This window comes from Equus asinus, chromosome 9, assembly GCF_041296235.1.
Source record: "Equus asinus isolate D_3611 breed Donkey chromosome 9, EquAss-T2T_v2, whole genome shotgun sequence".
Lineage (NCBI taxonomy): Eukaryota > Metazoa > Chordata > Mammalia > Perissodactyla > Equidae > Equus > Equus asinus.
In genome coordinates, this window is record NC_091798.1 from 70018168 (window position 1) to 70032622 (window position 14455).

A 14455-nucleotide genomic window follows, 5' to 3' on the forward strand; every position below is an offset into this window, starting at 1 on the left:
AGTCTCTGCCATGATAATTATCATGAAACACAAAGTGAAACAGAGCTTGCTTACTATTAAAAGCAAAAGAACACGACATTGTAACTTTGACAAGACTTTTCAAACACCCATTTTGCTTAAAACTCATAAAATATGTGCTGTAATCTTTCAATTTATATAACTATTATGTCAAAGCTATTTTATTTTTGTATAATAGGAAAGCATTTGCATTTTTAATTCATTTTAGAGTCAAATAATGCAAAACATTTTAATTCTGTCCTAATATTTTCAAATAAGACTAAGAATCTTCTGAGCTAGTTTATTATAAATGCTTCTTTTTAACAACCTAGATGGTCACTTTGAGGTGCCCTTGCTGATAGACCCACATCAGTTGAGCAACCTATAGACAAAGTTATTCTATACACTTGCAGAGCCACACTAAGAAATAAGATTGTGCAGGAATCCATCCTCCTTTATTATCCATACAGTCATGCGCCACATAACAACATTTTGGTTAACAATGGACCACCTATACAACAGAGGTCCCATAAGATTAGTACCATAGAGTCTAGCCATGTAGTAGGCTATACAATCTAAGTTTATGTAAGCAGTGTAGGGGAAGAAGAAATTTTGCTCTACCCTTCTGGGTTCTTCTGGCTGATCTAAGAATTAAATTGACGTGACGCAGATTAACAGGAGAAAAACAAACAAAGTTTAATAACATGTATACATGGGAAAAACCCAGGAAAACAAAATAACTCACCAAAATGGCTGAAGCTCTCACTTTAAATACCACCCTCAGCTAAAGACAAAAGAAGATGTTGGGGGTTGGGAGAGTCAGAGACAATACACAGGTAGGTGAAAAGGAGAAAATGTTTGGAAAACAAGTGTTTGGCCACATAGAAACAGAAGAACACAGAGGGGAGTCCAATAAACAGGCTTTTCTGGGTTCCTCCCTGTCTATCACCTAGTTCAGATTATGCTAAGGTGATAGCTCGCTTCCCAAGACAAGTTTATCTACATTCTTTTAGGCATTTAAGGGAAAGGTAACAAGAAAAACTTTCTGAGTCTTTGGTATCTTAAGAATAATCAGCTTAAAATAATCCCCATGTTAAAGAGACACACTTTGGGGTGGCAAATTTTGTTCCCCCTCAGTACACTCTGTGATATTCACACAATGAAATTGCCTAATGAATTTCTGAGAATGTATCCCCATTGTGAAGCGACACATGACTGTACTGTTTGTCTGGGCTCAGTGACTGGCTGCCCAGGCATTCTATCAGTTCAAACAACTGGTTCATGATAATTACCAATGGACTGGTTGATTCAGTCCAACAGGTTAACCGGCTTGAGCATGTACAGCTGGCGTGAATTCTGTCACAGGAAGTTTTCTGGTTGAATTTTCCAAAAATTAGAAGGCATTATTCCTGGAGAGCATTGTGTGTCTGGGGTTTATTTCCTCCACCATTTTGACAAAGCCTGTGTCTGCTGGACTTCTGGGCACTAAGAACACAGTATCTTTCCAGGCTTTTTGTACCTCTCCAATGTACTGCAGAGATGAACTTGGCTCTGGAATTTCTCTTCATCTGTGTCTCCATGATTACAGCCAGCAGAAAAGGGAGAGATTAAGTCAATCAGCCAATTGCTTTCTTTACATAACCCCAACCGTTTTGGCAGATTTTCTTCCTCCTTGCCTTGGCTGATTGTTTGGAGACTGTCAATTGAGAGCTGCAAAAAATGTGAGCTTGAGGATTATCAAAGTGATTAACTTTATATGATTGGGAAAGTCTAGCTAAAATTTAACTAAACACTATGAACAGTATACAAACAAATAACACCACCAAAATGATTACTATAGACATTGTAACAAGGAGGACAAAGTCTAGAAGATTGAAGAGACAACTTTGCTTTCAGTCTTCCATATAATATCCTCTTAAAAGACCTGTCTGCTTATCTTTCATAGTGGCTGGGTTTTGTTTTGTTTTTGGTGAGGAAGATTGGCCCTGAGCTAATATCCATTGCCAATCTTCCTCTTTTCACTTGAGGAAGACTATCGCTGAGCTAACATCTGTGCCAATCTTCCTCTATTTTGTATGTGGGATGCCACCACAGCATGGCTTGATGAGCAGTGTGTAGATCCATGCCTGGGATCTCAACCTTCGAACCCCAGGCCACTGAAGTGGAGCATGTGAACTTAACTACTATGCTACCAGGCGAGCCCATCATGGTAGCTGTTTGACTGTCAAGATAACGGTCTAGTAAAAGGACTACCAACTTGATCTGCTTACTCTGGGCACCAAAATCTTGGCTTCACTCATAAGTGCCCAGCTGGTTTGAATATCTGTTGCTAATCTGTAAGAGATTTTTTAATGTGAGTCTTTAAAAAGAAAAAAAAATGATTAGTTGCTCTAAAAAAATGAACTTCTCCAAGGAACAAGAAAATAACCTTACTATAGACTATATCTAATAATAACAGTAATCATCATAATAATAATTAATGACTGTGAAGGTTCATTTTATGTGTCAACTTGACTAGGCCATGGGGTGCCCAGATACTTGGACAAACATTATTCTGGGTGTTTCCATGAGTGTGTTTTTGGATGAGATTAACATTCAAACCAGCAATCTGAGTAAAACAGATTGTCCTCCCCAAAATGGGTGGGTCTCATCCAAACAGTTGAAGGCCTGAATAGACCAAAAATGTGACCTTCCACTGAGTAAAGAAAATTCTCCTACTTGATGGCCTTCCAATTAGAACATCATCTCTTCCTGGCTCTATAGCAGCTTCTGGCTTTTGGACTCGAACTGCAGATTTGGACTTGCTGGCCTCCATAATAACATGAACCAATTCCTTATATTAAATCCTTCTCACTCTCTCTCCATTTATATATGTATATATTGATTGATTGATTTATATTTGCATATATCAATAGTCTACATTGATCCTGTTTCACAGGAGAACCTTGACTAATACAATAGCTCTAATATTGAGCAAATACTGTGTGTCCACCACTATGCTCTGGTTATTGCCTCTAGCATCTCACTTAAATCTCACAACAACCCTATGAGTTGGGTGTCACTCATTATGCCCATTTTATGCATGATGAAACTGATTCAAAGCAGGTAACTTACATTACAGGGATCATTGAACTAATTTGTAATAAAGCCAGAGCCTAAAATAAAATGCATTGCTCCCAACGTTTCCTTTTACATATTTACTATTCTATTTTTTTAGGATATTGTTAGGATACATGGATATTTTGGCAGAATTAAGATATTATTGCAGAAATTATTAGTGCTCACCAAAGATCCACATGCTGCTCTGTATTTCCTAGTCTTCTTTTCAGTTAAGTTGGGGTGTGAGAATAGTGCTGTCCAATGAAATATGTGTGGATGTGACATGTGACCTTATGGACCAAGGCAATTAAGAACTGATGCGCCTCCTTCATTTCTCTTCCCTGCCTGCTGACCCCTGGAGGACACCTGTTCCAGCTGGTATAATTACAAGATGAAAGCAGCCAGGTCGCTGAGTCATCTTTTGGATGAGAGCCATACAGGAAAGTCATCTAAGCCACACCAAACTCTAAGTGAACATGAAATAAACTTTTACTCAGTCAAGCCACTGATATTTTAGTGTTGTTTGTTACCATAGCGGATGGTACACCTATTAAATTCCGATTTGTACCAATATAAAATAATACCAAAAGTGATAAGCAATTGAAACATAATGATAAATTTATGTATATAATGTAGCACAGCATGACTTTGGAACCAGGCTACCTAATTCACATCCCAATTTCACTGAGATTACAGCCTTGGCAAATAACTGACCTTGGATGGGGTACTTAACCACTCTGTGTTTCTCATGTGTAAAATAGGGGCTATTATAGAAAGGCAGTTGTGATGACCAAATAAATACATATACCTAAAGCTATATGTTGGCATGTGTTAAGAAGGTAAAAATGCGGGGCCAGCCCCACCACTGAGTGGTTAAGTTTGTGTGCTCCACTTCGGTGGCCCAGGGTTTTGCTGGTTCGGATCCTGGGCACAGACATGGCACTGCTCATCAAGCCATGCTGAGAGGGCATCCCACATAGCACAACCAGAAGCATTCACAACTAGAATATACAATTATGTACTGGGGGCTCTAGGGGGAGAGAAGAAGGAAAAAAAAGAATATAAAAATGAGCTACGTATGTAAATAATAATTTACATTTGCCAATGTAAAAAAAGTTTTTACTATCATTCACTCAAGTTTATTAAACAAACAACAAACACATTTAATGAAACCATATGGTCAACACTAAACCAGATTCTGGGGATACAAAGATGAATGAAACTGTTTTATTTTCATAGAGTTCACAACATATTAGAGGAGACAGCCACATTAACGTTATTAATGTTAAAATTCAATAAGCACCAGGGGATGGCCCAGTGATGTAGTGGTTAAGTTTGTGCGCTCTGCTTCAGCAGCCTGGGGTTCACAGGTTCGGATCCCAGGCACGGACCTAGCACCACTCATCAAGACACACAGTGACAGCATCCCACATAAAATAGAGGGAGATTGGCACGGATGTTAGTTCAGTGACAGTCTTCCTCAAGAGAAAAAAAAAAGAGGAAGGTTGGAAACACATGTTAGCTCAGGCCAATCTTCCTAACACACACACAAAAAATTTAATAAGCACCATAAAGAATCATTTTCTGGGTTTCACAGCTATGTCTTGTTCAAAAAAATTCATTTCCAGTGCCTTCAATTGAGAACTTTGGGCATGAGTAATCCAGCCTATATTGCTGATGTGGTAGAAAAAAACAGAAGTCTTTCGATTCACTTCCTGGCTGCAGTTTCTCCTCTCTCCAAACCATTCGCTAAGCTGTCTCCTAGAGCACAGATATGAGTAAGTCATTCTACTACCTAAAAATCTTTTATATATCTCCATTGCCTATAGAATAAAGTGTTGTAGATTAGCAAGACTCTCCTGCAGCCCCACACAATCTGCAGCTCTCATGTAGACGGAGGATGAGTGAGGTGGAGTATAAAGAGATCTGGACCAGGAACCCTGAACACAGATCTATGTTCTGCCTCTTATTTTCTTTGTAACCCTGGGTGAGAAACCTAACTTCTCTACATCTGTTTCCTCATCTACAGAAAGGAGATGTTACCTGTTCTCTATATCTAACAAGGTTGCTATGAGAGTCAGATGACACCGTAAGTGTGAAAGTGATTTATGATTTATAAAGTATAAAGCACCATATACATATTAGATGAGGCAGTGCTTCTGAAACTTCAGTGTAAGAAAAATATTATTCTGGGGATGTTGTTAAATACACGTTCACCCAAGTGCCTTCCCCAAAGATATTGATTCAGTAAGACCAGGGTAGAGACAGGTAATCCGATTTTTTGCCAAGCACTCCAAGAGATTCTGATGTAGGTGGTCCATGGACCACTCTTTGAAAAACACTGACTAACTGTCTTAAATTCCAGAAGGAAGAGTCTTAACAAACGTAAATATTTCTTGACCCAACAAAAATATATCTTGGTTAATATCTACTTTTCTATTTTCATCATCATTCTAAAAATGGAAATTGTTGTCAACTGGAAATAGATTTATTGACAGACCCAAAAACACTTATTGAGAGACCTAGAGAGTTTCATAGGTTTTCATCTCATTTTAGTCCTTGGAAAAAATAAAAATATACAGCTTTACTCCTAATTTAGTGATAAGAAGACTGAAGCTCAGATGTCACACAAACAAATTTCAAATCTCTGGTGCCATCTGGAATGGCATTTGAAAACTTTTAAAGCCTGAGTAGAAACCCAAAGACTTTCCATTTCTCATGGCTGCTGAGATGGAGTGAGAACTGGCCAGAAGCCAGACTTCGCAGACGCTCTTGAGGTATAAAGGTGGCCACTCTCAGTCCTAACGAGCTTCAACTCGCAAATCAATATTCTCCCATTACCAGCTCTGCCTCCAGACATTTTTGTATCTGAAACATTGAAAATATTACCTCTATTGTAGTTATTCCTCTTCTCTGTATTGACCACGTGACCCAAGACAGCTCGTGTGTGGTGGAAGGACAGCTGCAGCGGTCCCTAAGAGAGGTGCCCGGGCCAGAGATGAAGAGGAGACTGATGGTGATAATATTCCAAGTCACTTCCTTTGGCAGAAATTCCAAAGAGAGCTCCATTCTATCTCGACAGTGAGATGTAAGTAAGGAGCTGAATTTATATAAACATATGCAGTTGCTTTAAAACAGTCATTAAAAGTCCTTTGGCAAAGACGAAATTACGCAATCTAATTTATATTTTTGCCACCCAATTAGCTTGTTCTTTATTTTGTTTTGAAACTACTACTAAGATAAATGAGAAAAGATTATATAATTTTCTGACCAAAACACACAGAAGTCTTAGTAAAAAGAGAGAACTTGCTTCTCAAACCTAGTTTATCTTAATATTGCAATTAACAGCTGCAATAAAGCACTCTAAAATTCAGAGGTGCATGATGATATAGAAAAAAATCATCTTTGTATATAAAAATAACAAAGCCAAGATATTTTTAAGTTCAAACAAATCTTTATTTTACTTGAGGGAAGCATTCATATTTTTGTTTACTTCTTGCTGTCTGCTTGAAGTGAGTGGTTACAGTGCATTAACAGAAAAACTTTCAGGAAATGAGGCAAAGTAATAAAAAAAGAAAATATAGAAAAATATTTTAAATACAGGAAAAAACCCTGTACACCATCTTATAGCCCACTGTCCGCAGATTACAAAAAAAAAAAAACTATAACAGATGTGCAGCAGAAACTGAGAGAAATTTTTCCTTGTGCTAATCGGAGCCAACAGCTGTTATTAGGGCTGACTCGGTAAGACTTCTATCATCACTTCTAAAAGCCAGCTTTTCAAATGTGGAAAGGGGAATTTGCAAATATACGAGGGAAACTTCAGGGATATAAATTTGGCTGCGATTGGTCCTGAAGTTCACCACCTTTTAAACTCACAATCAATATTTTCCATTAGCGGCTCTGCCTCCAGACATTTTTATATGGAAGTATTGAAAATATCACTTCTATCATGGTTATTCCTCTTCCCCATATTGACCACACTTTTGAAGGAACTCTTATAGAATTTTGAAATTCTTGTGCTGCAGATAAACTTCGAATGAATATATCTCAACATGTAAACAAAGGGCACTATAATGTAGTGATAAATGGATAGCACAGACTTTACAATCAGCTGGTCCAGATTTAAATACCACTCTTACCGCTTTGTGACCCTGGACAAATTATTCAAGCTCTTTGAGCCTCTATTTTCTTCTCTGCAAAATGGGGATAATAATAACATCTATCAGTATCAAGGAGGTTTTGAGGATTAACTATTATACATATGTGTATGTATGTATATACGTACGTATGTATATGTGAGTCTGTGTGTGCACGCGCGTGTATAATATATGGCTTAGAGTCGTGCCTAGCACATTGCACACATACTTTTAAGTGTTGTTAGATGCCGTTGTTGTTGTTATTTATTATTAGTGTCAGTACAAAACTACCACACAATTTTGCCTACCGATCAGATGAGGGCACTGATTAATTTAAAATCTGCGTCTGTGTAAAACTTAACTCATGAGGAAAGTCCAAGTAAACATATTTCCTTTTTCTTTTCACTGAGAATTGTTTTGAGGAAGTTAAACTTACTGAATAGACTGCCTGTTTGGTGTTGCGTACACACTTGACTCATCTCAAAGCTATTTCATCATATTCGGTTCTTGTCACGAATCAGTTAGAGGACATCAAAGATTTCTACAATTTCACATTCACTTTGTGGCAACCACGGGGATTTGGTTGGGTTAATTACTTTAAGGACACATTTCAATTTGTGCTTATCCAGTATTTAACCAGAAGATAGGACTCTCCGCTGCATTCTTTGGTGAGGGTTCTACTGGGGCCGGGGACAAGTTTTTAACTCTCTGAGTTGACTTGATGGTTAGCATGAGGGAGTGAGGTGTGGTTTTTCAAGGGAGGTAAAGAGATGTGTTTTTAACCATTTTTTTCTAGAAAGCAAAGAGCCATATTCTTTTACCATTAGTAATCCAATTTCATTTTTGTCTTTACTAACAAAAATATATAGTTTGTATAGGAAGTAAACATAGCTACAGGATCATTATTCTTCCTTTTGCTATAAAACAATCCGAACTCTTCTTTTTCTGATATACTCTCCTCCATATCGCTCCTCTAACTCTGCCCTTTTTCATCTGTCAGACATTGATTTTTTTTTTCAGCATTTAATGGAATGAAAATTAAGAGGACCACGTTGTATAAAAAAACTTCACCTTTAAGCTCCTTATTTTGATAAAATATGTTTTCAGATACCCACATATCCAAGTGTGTCAGCTCAAGCTTGGAAAGAAATAGGGCTTTTCATTACCATCTCCTAAGTCCATAGGGGAAGGACTAAGTCTGAGCTTCTGCAGGGACTACCTAGTATGTGAATTCTCCTATTGCTTTTCACGTTTCTTTACAATGGTAAATTTTTCCAACTAAATATTTTGAAGCCGGAAGCCTTCAAATTGAGCATGGGCTTGAGGGTAAAATCCTAACCATGGCTCTTTATTTGCCTTGTCATTTTTAGATATCTCAACAATGTGTTAGTTGATTAACAAAAAGTGATTGAAACGCGCGGGACAATAGAATAATAAGGCAACTGATAGCATTCTTCCTGCCAGATAAACATGCCTCGCAGAAGGCTTAACTGTCACATACCTACAGTTTCAGCTGTTGGAGAGAGTTTTGATAATAGCCTGAAATGTCAAAATTCAGCTGCCAACGCTAAGCTGTCAGCTTTCAAAATGCTCCATGGAGCGCTTGTCCCTTAGGGCATAAATTCCAGGGAGCAACTGAGCTGCCCTACAAGTTGACAGCTTATCCTAGTTCTGGGAAAGCCTTGCATCTGTGCAGATCTAGGAAACGTAACTGCAGCTCTAAGATGAGGAGCTGTGATTGGAGCACAATCTCGCAGAAAATAGCACAGAGGCCATTCGGGTGCTGGATATTCAAAGGGCTTTTGAGGTCTCTGGCAATGAAGCTAATTTCAGCTTCTCTAGTTGGATTGCAGCTGGGCAGAAAGCACTTGGGCACTGCTTTGGCCAAGATTCTCAAGGTGGAAAATGATGTCCTGGGACCACTTCTTTCTCCACTGGTGACCCTGCTAAGTAGAAGCCATTTCCCCGATTATGACTGCAATTTCTCATCAAGCGTTACATAACCCATATCATTTCATCTCCTAAAATAAATTATTCATGTAGTTTGGGAATTCATCTGGGAGCTGCAGGTCAAATGCCCCATTTGCTGCTAAATTACTGTTAACATTTTTCTTTTTTTCTGATTTATTAGCTGTTTATTCAGAATAATACTTGGATATAACACATTTTCCTCAGTGCAGTTTCTCTATAAAAAAGCAAACCTTTATTTTCTTTTGAACTCCCGAGGTCAAGTTAAGGATTATCAATGGCCCTGAAAAAAGTAGAGTACCATCCTCAAAAAATTCACATCATATACAAAACATTTCTCAACTGATACTATCCCAGTAAAGTCTTGAATACATAAAATGGTGATTCTATGAAGACAGTGTAGCATGATGCAAAGTAGTCTGTAGAAAATATTTCTACAAGCATCACTTTCCACGTGGGGTTGACTAAGGTCACTTGGTAGCATTCAGTTGGCAGATGAAAGATCGCAAATGGGTTCACTTCCATATCTGATGTCTTTACAAGGATGGCTGAAGGACTGTTGACCAGATTGCCTATACATGACCTCTCCAGCATGGCAGTTTCAGGGTAGTGGACTTCTTACATGACAGCTCAGGGCTTCTAGAGGGAGCATACCAAGAGACATGAGTGGAAGCTGCAGGTATCTGAAGGCTAAAGCTCATGAGAGCATCACTTCTGCTATATTATATTGGTCAAAGCAGACAAAGAGCCCTCCCAAATTAGAAGGAAGGGGACATTGACATGAGACCTCCACCTTTCACTGAGAAGAGTGTCAAGGAATTTGTGGCTGTCCTTAATCTCCCACACAATCGTTCCATGGTTTAAAAAACAATAACACAGCATCCACTAGTGAATCAGCAAAAGGTGCTTCTTTTACTTTACATAGTGACATACTTTACTAAAAAATCAAAAATATGCCTACGATAAAATATACACATTTTGAAACTTAAAATTAAATAGAAACCATGATGATATAAGAAAAGTTATTTTTCTGTCAATAAATAGAAATTAAAATTTTTAAGCAGATTGGTTTTTGTGAGTGTTATAGGCTGAAATGTGTCCCCCCAAATTCATATGTTGAAGTCTTAATTCTCAGTACCTCAAAATGTGACTTTATTTGGAGTTAGGGTCTTTCAAGAGGTAATTAAGTTAAAGTGGGGTCATTAGGGTTGGCCCCAATTTAATAGGACTGGTGTCCTTATAAGAAAAGGAAATTAGGACACAGACATGTACAGAGGGAAGACCACGTGAAGACATAGGGAGAAGATGGCCATCCACACGCCAAGGAAAGAGGCTCAGGAGAAACCAACTCTGCTAGTGTCCTGACCTCTAGCCTCCAGAGTTGTGAGAAAATAAATTTTATTGTTTAAGCCCCCGAGTCTGTGGCACTTTGTTATGCAGCCCTAGCAAACGAATACAGCGATGTTTGGCTTCAGTAAATGCATTGGTAAATTTCACAGTTGCTCTTTTTTTTCAGCTGCTGAAGCAGTTGTGCTGATAGGGCTAAAGCTAAAATTCATTGTCCCATAGGGTATTTTAAATAGTTTTCCATTAATTTTAATTTCAGATGCAGCAAAAGGAATTGTCAAAAACAAGATGAATAAGGAATTTACTTCAGGAACATTTGAACTCCTATCCTATTTACCAAAAAATAAAAAAAATTATCTGAAGAAATTTGCAGATGGTTTACTTGTTTGCTTCACTTTTTAATCATTAAATAAAAGAATTGTTTTGCTCATTGTTTTCAGAGGTCACTTTCAAATTTCTTTGGCATTTGCTATGCTTTTTTTCATAATGGATTTTTCACCTATTTTAATTTTTTTTTTGGAAGATTGGCCCTGAGTTAATATCTGTTGCCAATCTTTCTCTTCTTCTTTTTTTTCTCCCCAAAGCCCCAGTACATAGTCGTATATCCTAGTTGTAGGCCATTCTAGTTCTTCTATGTGGGATGCCACCACAGCACGGCCTGCAAGCAATGCGTAGGTCCACACCCAGGATCCAAACAGGTGAACCCCAGGCCACCAATGCAGAGCTGGTGAACTTAACCGCTCGGCCATGGGGCTGGCCCCTTTTCATCACTGTAATTAATTGGATTGGAATTTAAAAATCCAAATAACTTAGCACCTCTATTTAGCCCTTGAAATCTTGGGTCTAGTTAGAATAAGTCTAGCTGGAAATTTCCTCTCTCTCTTTCAATTCTTTCTTCCATTTGTTCCTAGATTCTACCCTCTTTTAGTTTTCTTCTTAATTTTTCAGTTGCTTGTTTTCAGAAAAGTGTTTCACATACTCCTCTTCAAGTGACAACCCTTTAAAAGTCAGTGTGCCCCATAAATCTATAATTAGTAGTCTTCTCTTTTCCCTTTACAAACACTCCCTAGATGATCTCATCCATCCTCAAGGTTTCAGGTATCCTCTATATGCCGAAGACTCCAAAGTATTTATTTCCAGCCAGCTGTTTCCATGTTCACCAGACCCATATATCCAAATGCTAACTAGAATCACTATTTGAGTGTTCCACAGATCCCTCAAAGTCAACAACTCTAAAGATTCATTTGTCATGAGCCTCCTAAGGCCTGTTTCTCCATCTTCTTCATTAATATTGGGAATGATCAATCATACAACCAATCACCCAAGCAGAAAAACTGATATCATCCTTGACTCTTTCCTCTTTTCACCCTTACAGACAATCAGTCTTCAGAGCATAAATCCTCTATCTTCCTAATATCTTTTGAATCTGTTTCTTATTTTATATATTCGTACTTCTAGTGCCTGAGTTCTGGCTCTTATAAATTATTATCTAAGTTATTTTAACTGCCTCCTCATATATATCCCTTCCCCTGGCTTTACGCTACTCCTAATTCATCCTCCATGCTGTCACCAAAGTGCTCATTCTAAAAGGGAAATCAGATCAAGCCCCTTTCTTCTTTAGAATCCTTTAATGGTGCTACATGGATCCACACCCAATTCTGGTAGTCCAGATTTCCTGGCATGGCATTCACAGAACATCAATATTTGGTCCCTGTTTCCTCTCTTGAATAATTGAAACTCCTTCCATCAAACTTTGGACGTCACTTCACCCAGAATGCTTTCTGACCCCATTCCTAGTCTGACTTCCCAACTTCCCCACAATTTTTATGCTTTGCTGTGCTGTGCCTATCTCCACCATAGCACCTACACATCCTTTTATAATCACCCGTATATTTGTCTCTCACCCAGGAGGCTGTGAGCTCCCAGAGAGCAGCTCTTGGGTATTATTTGGTATCCTGAGCACATAGTTGCCATTCAACACATATTTTCTTTTTTTTTTTTAAAGATTTTATTTTTCCTCTTTCTCCCCAAAGACCCCCAGTACATAGTTGTGTATTTTTAGTTGTGGGTCCTTCTAGTTGTGGCATGTGGGATGCCACCACAGCATGGCTTGATGAGCGGTGCCATGTCCACACCCAGGATTCAAACTGGTGAAACCCTGGGCCGCCGAAGCGGAGCATGCAAACTTAACCACTGGGCCACGGGGTCGGCCCCTCAACATATATTTTCAAATAAATGAATAAATACAGTTGTCATATTGATAAAATTCCCATTGGAACTGTCAACTAAGGTTTAAGAATGAAAAAAAATGCATCTTGGGACCAACCCAGTGGCACAGTGGTTAAGTTCACAAGCTCTGCTTGGGCGGCCCAGGGTTCACAGGTTCAGATCCCAGGCATGGACATACACACTGCTCATCAAGCCATGCTGTGGCAGTGTCCCACATACAAAATAGAGGAAGATTGGTACAGATGTTAGCTCAGGGCCAGTCTTCCTCACCGAAAAATAATTAATAATAATAATGCATCTTGATGCCCTGAAACAATAACCTGGAACCAGAGGAAGCACTTCCCAGTGGGAACTCTGTCCATACAAAGTAGAAGATCCACTCATTTGGAGAGCAGTCCTTGAAGGTCCTGCTTGTTTGCTGACTCTTAAAGAAAATTTGTCCAAAAGATGACTGAATGGTGGTAATTTAAAGAGCCATTACCTGTGCACAGTACTGGAAACATTTCTGGCTGGTGAGAAGGAGAAACATAAGGATGCTCTTAAAGCAAAGACACTGAGCTGGCAGCAAATGACTGAACACATGAGGGCAATTAACTCTCGGGATCACCACTCTACTATTCAGTGCAATAATCAAGTGCAGAATCACAGGACATATTTTATAAACTTAACAGTGTTAGAGGGCAAAAATAAAGCAATATCTTGAAAACACAAACTAACCATACTTATTAGAATAAATTTTTACCTCTCTAAAATAAGTACCTTCTTTGACAATATAATAGGCATGAATCTCAGGCCACAGTTCCATGTGCATTAAAAAAAAAAAATCTCTATTTTCTATAGTAACTTCTCTCTCAAAACACTCAAAGTATTTCACTGAGATTGTGGAAAACTTAGCATTAGCTACTATAAGTTAGAGGGGCAGAATGTGAGACTTCTCTCTCCTTAGAAGGAAATGTGGTATCTCTGGATTTCTGGACATCATAGCAAAGTCAAAAAGATAAGGGACTATTTTCTAGGGCTTCTCCTCTCCTGTCCTAGCATTGCTACTTTCTGTGAACCTCTTTGGAACACCACCAGCACAACCCAGTCCCTACTCAGACAGCAGAATTCCACTCCCTCAAACTCTTTCAGTAAGTGCTAGTGACTGCTAAACCACAAAATCACTTAGAATCAGATCAGAGTAGAAACTTGTGCCATCTACACAAGCACATCCTGACAGTCACTCAACTGATGATGTTCTTTTCCCACAAGCCAAGAATTCATACATATAAATAGTTCTTTGTAGTTACACAGAAAATTTAAGGTACAATTTGCTCTTTTATTTCACTGAGGAGTAATTTTCATAAGCTTACTTTCTGGCAGGGAAAGCGACTCCTCATTTGTGGTTCCTTCCTTGGTTAAATACAGAAGAGTAACTCTATGAAACTCACCATGAAACCATATTAGTATTTACAAATTTATTAACACATCATTTAATTTAGTCATCTACTTAGTTGAGGCATAAAAATGCTTCCAAAGACTATCAGGATTTTGGTCATGTTATGTTAGGCATCTGTTGCCATATAATAAACCACCTAAAACTGAATATCTTAAAACAACAATCATTCAGTATTCCTCGTGATTCTGCGGCTTGGACAGTCCAGTCTAGTTTTGCCTGGACTCAGTCATGTGATTTC

At 38.4% G+C, this 14455-nt stretch overlaps 1 protein-coding gene across 8 annotated transcripts in view; it reads right to left on the reverse strand.

Moving 5' to 3' along the window:
• MACIR (macrophage immunometabolism regulator) overlaps window positions 1-14455 on the reverse strand; it is a 178798-nt gene that overhangs the window by 78935 nt on the left and 85408 nt on the right. For 3 of the 8 annotated variants that reach the window (XR_011505924.1, XR_011505920.1, XM_070517631.1), the window contains one exon: window positions 9357-9842. The exons of the other annotated variants lie outside the window; for them this stretch is intronic. The gene's annotated coding sequence lies outside the window, so the exon portion shown is untranslated. Of the gene's footprint in view, window positions 1-9356; window positions 9843-14455 lie in introns of those variants that run through there. 8 annotated transcript variants of the gene reach the window in all.